Source organism: Mandrillus leucophaeus, unplaced genomic scaffold (genome assembly GCF_000951045.1).
Source record: "Mandrillus leucophaeus isolate KB7577 unplaced genomic scaffold, Mleu.le_1.0 Scaffold699, whole genome shotgun sequence".
Taxonomy (NCBI): Eukaryota; Metazoa; Chordata; class Mammalia; order Primates; family Cercopithecidae; genus Mandrillus; species Mandrillus leucophaeus.
The window spans coordinates 521,668-529,246 of record NW_012107574.1 but is presented as its reverse complement, the minus strand read 5'-3'; the positions used below and the strand labels follow the sequence as shown (position 1 = coordinate 529,246).

The 7,579-nt window shown below is 48.3% G+C and overlaps 1 pseudogene; it reads left to right on the top strand.

Moving 5' to 3' along the window:
- Positions 1 to 6,307: 6,307 nt before the first annotated feature.
- LOC105527890 lies at positions 6,308 to 7,486 on the top strand (annotated as a pseudogene).
- The last annotated feature ends 93 nt before the right edge of the window (positions 7,487 to 7,579 follow it).

The window sequence follows — 7,579 nt, the reverse complement described above, 5'->3', positions numbered from 1 at the left end:
GCCCGGCCCCAGTTTTTCTTTTATTAAACTTCACATATATAATCATGGGAGATAAACAAATACTACATTGCCAACAAAGGAAAAAAAGTAAATACTTTTAAATTCTGGTCTTTTTCTGAGAAGAGGGGAAGAACTTTTACCTACATATTGGTAATGCATGGGACATCATAGTTTTTGGTTCTGAGACTTCTGCAAATTTGTCAATGATTTCATCAAAGTTGGTTTTCCTTGCAGAGCCATATTTAATATGCAATGTAGCCAGGTTTATTAGTCTATCTTCACTCACTATTGGCAGAGGATACTTTTCACTCATTTTAACTTCTAAAGTTTTCTGTCCCCCATCGCCAAAAGCATACAAGAAGTTCAGAAGAGTCGTAAACGTAAGGATAAATTTGCAGATTCCATTGCACAACAAATTCCAGAAATGGCAATACACTTCACGTCTTTGTTTCTCCAGGATGGATTCTTCCAGCAGCTTTCAAATGTCTCCACAGTTGAACATTTTTCACTAAGAAAACCATCACTGGGAAATGTATTATAAGTTTCTCTTATATTTGGTTTTCGAGTTTTCTGCAAAAATCAGAGAAAGCAGCTGAATGACAGCAAGCAGGGACTTACTTAAACCATTGCATTCTGTCCAGCTCCTGGCAAAATTGACTGCCTCTGAAACTTCTGGCAATTTAAGACTGGCACCTTGGGTCATTTCTCCCAACGCTGCTTCTTTGACTATTGATTCTCTTTTCTATGTAACTGTCCATTTTCTCCCGACAATCACCTTTTCTTCGGGGGGAGGTAACAGCCCCCTCTCCACATTTCTTTGTGCTGATCTGCAAGGAACAATTTTAAAAAGCTTGGTGTACCTGTTCAAGGTGCATTCTGACCATCTGAAAATATTTTTGCCTGGTTGCAGAGGTTGCAGAGAATGACAGAATTGAAGTCACTCAAGTTCCCTGTCTCTGTCTACAATCACTCCCATTGTCTACTTCTCATCCACTGTTTGGAACAGACACGTGTAGCCGAGTCCTTGTGAATTGACAGCCAAATTAGCTTCCATGCGGAATACAATGTTTACTAAAGGATAAACAGTAAAAATGTGCTAATTTAAGCTGAAGCGTATACTATTAAACTCAACAGTAACCACAATTGTTTAGAACTTAGACCAACAAAAGATGATTGGAGGAGGAGTACTGTGTCCCTAACACGATGTAGAATTGCCAACACGCGGAGCAGTGCTTAAATGGTTTTATTAGTGTTGTTAAATTCTCTGCAGATAATGTCCCCCGTCATGGCCTGCACCAGGGCAGACTGCCCACTGCCTTCCCTTGCTATACCATAGATCTTAATCTACTGCAGCTTTTAACCAGATAATTCACTGGCCTGCTGTGCACAGCTTAGATCTCAGGAACATCCAACCCTTCTGACTATCATTAGAATTCTTACTTATTTCATTATTGACTGGATTAAATAGATTTAAAAACAGAAATCTCACAGGTTTTTTTTTCTCCTGCTCAAGCGACAGCCCCTTTAGCTAGGAAGGAACCCACCAATAACACATCCCTGTCATCTCTCAAGCCCGCTCTTGCTGGGGGAGAAGACGGTTCTTTCTAGGGCCTCCCTCTGGCTCCCTGTGTACTCTTTTATCCCTGGCGTCTGGGAAGCGGAGTCCGTGTCCCCTTTCAGCTACTAATTAGCTTTGGGATCCTGGCAAATATGACTTTTCCTTCTGCTTCCTCATTAAAAACGAAACAAGGCTGGGCGTGGTGGCTCACGCCTGTAATCTCAGCACTTCGGGAGGCTGAGGTGGGTGGATCACCTGAGGTCAGGAGTTCGAGACTAGCCTGGCCAACATGGTGAAACTCCATCTCTACTAAAAATACAAAAAATTAGCCGGGCGTGGTGGCAGGGGCCTGTAATCCCAGCTACTTGGGAGGCTAAGGCAGGAGAATCACTTGAACCCAGGAGGCGGAGGTTGCAGTGAGCCAAGATCGAGCCACTGCACTCCATCTCAAAAACAAACAAACGAAAACAAGTAAACAAGCAAATGGGCAAACATTTAACTGAGTGATTTCTCATGCCCCTTCAGGGCTTGGCTGGGAGGTCAGATGGCCTTGGCTGGGCCATCTGGGCTGCTGAAGATGGTGTCAAGGAAGTGAAAGTTCAGATCCTGAAACCGCTGCTCCCTGGCTCAGGCGTGGCCACAGGCCGTTCCTTGTCTCCATCCCGGGGCCACTGCTGACTTTTTAGCTGGTCATGTTTCCTTGTTTGGCATCCTCAGAACCATTAGGCCCCGGAGACTTCCAGATGTCTTTTTTAACAATCAGAGCCGGATTTCCTGGGCAGTGCCCGCCTCATGCAAACATTCTTATTTGTTATGGCACTGCCTTCAGAATGTGCGGGAATGAGTTCTAAAGGACAACCCTGGCTCGGCCCGGGGCCATGCTTCCATTCCATACACCCCCTCACACAATCTCACTCTAACCTGTGACGCAGGATGGGGCAGAATCATTATTCCCACTTTAGAGATGGGGAAGCGGAGATGCCAAAGCTTGGAATGAACAACCCAAGGTGACACAGCAGCCCTTTGGGGCAGAACTGGTACTAGAACACCCTCACCCCCACTTCTTACTCACTCACCCACCCCAGCTCCAGCTAGCTTAGCTCAGGCTGGGCCCAGGTCCAGTAATCCTGGTTACACAACTGTTATCGGGCATGTACTCAGCTAGCGAGTATAAATAGACCCAGTGCCTTGCTGCTGAGAATTTATGATTCAAAAATCACAAGGTTTTACACTGAGTAACCAGATGTCTTTAGAAATATGGCAGAGGAGTAATAGCATAGAAACAGCTCGTTTCTATGACTTTGTTTATTTGTGTGTTTTTAATTTGTCACCTATGTCTGGCAACAACACATTTAGGAAGCTGTCCTAAAAAAAAAAAAAAAAAGCTATTCACCAGGGATGACACATTTGTGGCACATGCCCTGAGGAGTCCCTGGGGATGTCTGTGGCACGTTGCGACTCTCTCACAGCTCTGCCCACTTAGCCCAGATGAGCCTCGGAATCTTCCCTAATCTAGCACTCTGCCCAGACACGTATCTGACAGGGGATTTCAGCTAGTGAGCCAAATTCGATTTGCTGTCCCTGCCATACATTTCAGGCTGCTTATTCCAGGAAATGTGAAATTCAGGTTGTCTGCCCTTTCAGGGAGCTGCAGCCTGGTAACCTTACTCTTCTTTCCATTCACGCCCCCACCCCACCCCACAAACAAGGACTAGGGGCAACAAGCTGCTAGGAAGTGCTAAGCACGGCTTGAAACAGAAGTTATGCACCTGAGGTCTGTAAAACCTCGGCAGAAGTGGCCGCAGTTGACAGTGGAAATTATTTCACTGGTAAAGCACTCCTTCCTGGATCCTTCCCAGGATTCCTGGGCAGGTGTTCTTTGTAAAGCCCCCTCCCCCAGCCAGAGATCCTCGTGTGCCTCATCGCCTTGAGAACTGCAGCTGTCTTGAAGATCTTTCCTATTTCTGGGAGGACTGAGTTTGAAGGTGGAGTCAAGTCGCTTGGAAATGATTCACGGGGACATTTCGGCCGGGGTAAGTGGTGAGGGAGGAACCCTGAGCGCCAGCCACACACTTGATCCCTCCTAGGACGTCCACATCCCACACCCATTAAGTGAGTCTGTCTTAAAGGTCAACATGGGGTAAGTCCAGGATTAGGACCTGAAAGGAGCCACGAGCCCTGTGCTGGGCGGAATTGCAGTCTCCCAAAATTCCACGTCCACCCAGAACCTCAGAATACAGCCTCATTTGGAAACAGGGTCTCTGCAGATGTAATTAACAGTGGCGATGAGATCACGCTGGATTAGGGTAGGCCCTCAATCCAATGAGAGTGTCCTCCTAAGAGACGGAAAGGGACGCACGGAGACATGGAGAAGAAGGCCATGTGGCGACGGAGGCAGAGACCGGAGGGATGCCACTCCAAGCCCAGGCGCGCCAAGGAAGAGGCAGGGGACGATTCTCCCCCGGGACCTTCAGAAAGAGTGTGGCTCTGCCAACACTTTGATGTTGGACGTCTGACCTCCAGGACTCTGAGACATACATTTCTGTTATTTCAAGCCGCCCAGTTTGTGGTCATCGGTTCCGGCAGCGTTAGCAAACGAACACATTTTCCAAATAATATACCTGCTCCCAAGTCTTCACTCAGGTTCTGCTCCTGGGAGAGAGGAAACCCAAACTAAGACAGTAGCTATAAATACCCTCCTATTACAGATGAGGAAACTGAGGCACGGCTTCACTCACAAAGCAGCTGTGGGACCCAAGCACCCAGCAGCTACGTTGTGGCTCAAATGAGGTTGAGCCTATTCTCTATGCGATCTGCTGTGGCACATCAGTGATTCTGAATGTAAACTGAAGGCCCATGGCAGCTTTGTCAGCTCAGCAGCCAAGCAAATGACCCGAGAAAAATGGGGGCAACCATGGGCTACTTGGTGCTGGAAATGGAGTCAGTAAAACATAAAATTATCGGACCCTTTTTGTAAGCAATGGTTGCCATGAGAAAGCCCATGAGGCAGTAGGGGGTGGGGAACTCATCTCTTTCTTTACACCTTGGGGAAGCAGACCTTCAACAGGCTTAGTCACCAGGTACTTTGTTACATGCGTGGTCATTGGTTGGGAAGATTCAGGTAATCAGGGCCTTTTGCCTGAGAAACTTGCTTTAACAATTAATAGGTAGGAAAAAAAGCAGGAAGGGACTTTTTCCCATCGTTTTACTTATTTTTCAACATAATATTGCTTACTATTTTTTGAGAGCTTCTGAATACAACCCATATTTCATCTTCAGGAATAAACGTCCTCAAATCTTCTTGCCTTTTCCTTAGTTTATAATTATTACTGAAAATAACAGAAAAGCATCAGCAACCCAGCTGGGTGAGGTGGCTCATGCCTATAATCCTAGCACTTTGGGAGGCCAAGGCGGGCGGATCACAAGGTCGAGAGATCGAGAACATCCTGGCCAACATGGTGAAACACCATCTCTACTAAAAATACAAAAATTAGCTAGGCATGGTGGTGCGTGCCTATAATCTCAGCTACTTGGGAGGCTGAGGCAGGAGAATTGCTTAAACATAGAAGGCGGAGGTTGCAGTGAGCCAAGATTGTGCCACTGTACTCTAGCCTGGAGACAGAGCAAGAATCTGTCTCAAATAAATAAATAAATAAATAAATAAAGCATTAGCAACCCATGTTGTATGTTTACACAGACTTAAATTACTAATCAATAGTTCTTTACCCTCTTTGGTAAAGAAAAATACCCTTCCCAGCTGGGCACAGTGGCTCACACCTATAATCCCAGCACTTTGGGAGGCCAAGGCAGGTGGATCACCTGAGGTCAGGAGTTCGAAAGCAGCCTGGCCAACATGGTGAAACCCCATCTCTACTAAAAATACAAAATTAGCCGGGCATGGTGGCAGATGCCTATAATCCCAGCTACTTGGGAGGCTGAGGCAGGAGAATCACTTGAACCTAGGAGGCAGAGGTTGCAGAGTGGAGATCACGCCAGTGCACTCCAGCCTGAGCAACAAGAGCGAAACTCCATCTCTAAAAAGTAAAAAAGAAAAAAAAAGGAAAATACCTTTCCCAATTAACCGGTGTCCTTGTTGATGATGATTTCATTCTCCATGGCATTGTTTACTCCCTTTTGGTGGCCAGGGGAGAAGCCATTTTCAGAGGACTGATAGATTTTAGGCACAGCAATCACCTGGTCCCCTGGGCTTCCCAGCTGGCAGGGCTGGCATTTGGGAAGATGGGGAATGGTGTGATCCACAGGAGCAAGCTGAGAAGGTGGCCAGGCAGAGCATCTGATCCCAGCGTCTGACACCAGCGGCCCGTTCTCTCCACCTTCTCTGGGACAAAGCCCACTTGTGCCTCGTGCATTTGCCTCTTGGTTCCTAGTCCTCTCTAAGAACCACTCAGAGGCACTGCTGAGCTGAGGAATCTCTGCACAGGATGCCATGGGAGTCATTCAACCTGCAGAGGATAAAACGCACATAGAGGAAGGTGGTCTCTGAGTTGGAAGAGAGGGCACTGAGTCCTCCAGATGCAGGTTTTGAAGAAAGGCAGTATATTAATACTTCATACCATGTCACAGAAAGGGTCTGCTGACCCGGGTAGATTGAAGTCTTGTGACTGCCTGGTAGGCTCTACTACCTATCTCATAAACAGAAGGTGCTAAACAGAGGCACAGAACCTGGCTGAATTGTTGCTACCAGCTAAAATGGGTTCTATATCGCCGAGACCGCATATGCCCGGCGAGCACAGAGCCTTGCCCCTTGCCACTCCGCCGCCCATCCACACCTGCTGCCAGCTCACCATGGATGATGATACCATTGCCCTCATCATCGATAATGGCTCTGGCATGTGCAAGGCTGGCTTCAGAGGCGACGATGCTCTCCAGGCCGTCTTCCTCTCCATCATGGGGTGCCCCAGCCACCAGGGCGTGATGGTGGACATGGGTCAGAAGGACTCCTATGTGGGCAATGAGGGCCCAGAGCAAGAGAGGCATTCTGACCCTAAAGTACCCCATCGAGCATGGCATCGTCACCAACTGGGAGGACATGGAGAAGATTTGGCACCACACCTTCTACAATGAGCTGCATGTGGCTCCTGAGGAGCACCCCCTGCTGCTGACCGAGGCCTCCCTGAACCCCAAGGCCAACAACAAGAAGGTGAACCAGATCATGTTTCAGACCTTCAACACCCCAGCCATGTACATGGCCATCCAGGCCTTGCTGTCCCTGTACACCTCTGGCCGTACCACTGGCATCATGATGGACTCTGGTGATGGGGTCACCTACACTGTGTCCATCTACGAGGGGTATGCCCTCCCCCACACCATCCTGCCTCTGGACCTGGCTGGCCCAGGCCTGACTGACCACCTCATGAAGATCCTCACCGAGAGCAGCTACAGCTTCACCACCATGGCCAAGTGGGAAATCATGTGTGACATCAAGAAGAAGCTGTGCTATATCGCCCTGGATTTTGAGCAAGAGATGGCCATGGGGGCCTCCAACTTCTCCCTGGAGAAGAGCTAGGAGCTGGCCGGTGGCCAGATCATCTGCAACGAGCAGTTCCACTGCCCTGAGGGGCTCTTCCAGCTTTCCTTCCTGGGCATGGAATCCTGTGGCATCCACAAAACTACCTTCAACTCCATCAGGAAGTACGACATGGGCGTCTGCAAAGACCAGTACGTCAACACAGTGCTGTCTGGTGGCACCACCATGTACCCTGGCATCACCGACAGGATGCAGAAGGAGATCACTGGCCTGGCTCCAAGCACGATGAAGATCAAGATCATTGCTCCTTCCCAGCGCATTTACCCCATGTGGTTTGGCAGCTCCACCCTGGCCTCGCTGTCACCTCCCAGCAGATGTGGATCCCCAAGCAGGAGTATGACAAGTCCAGCCCCTCCATTGTCTACTGCAAATGCTTCTAGGCAGACTGTTACTTAGTTGCATTACACCCTCTTGACAAAACCTAACTTGACCAGAAAACAAGATGAAATTGGCATGGCTTTATTTGTTTCATT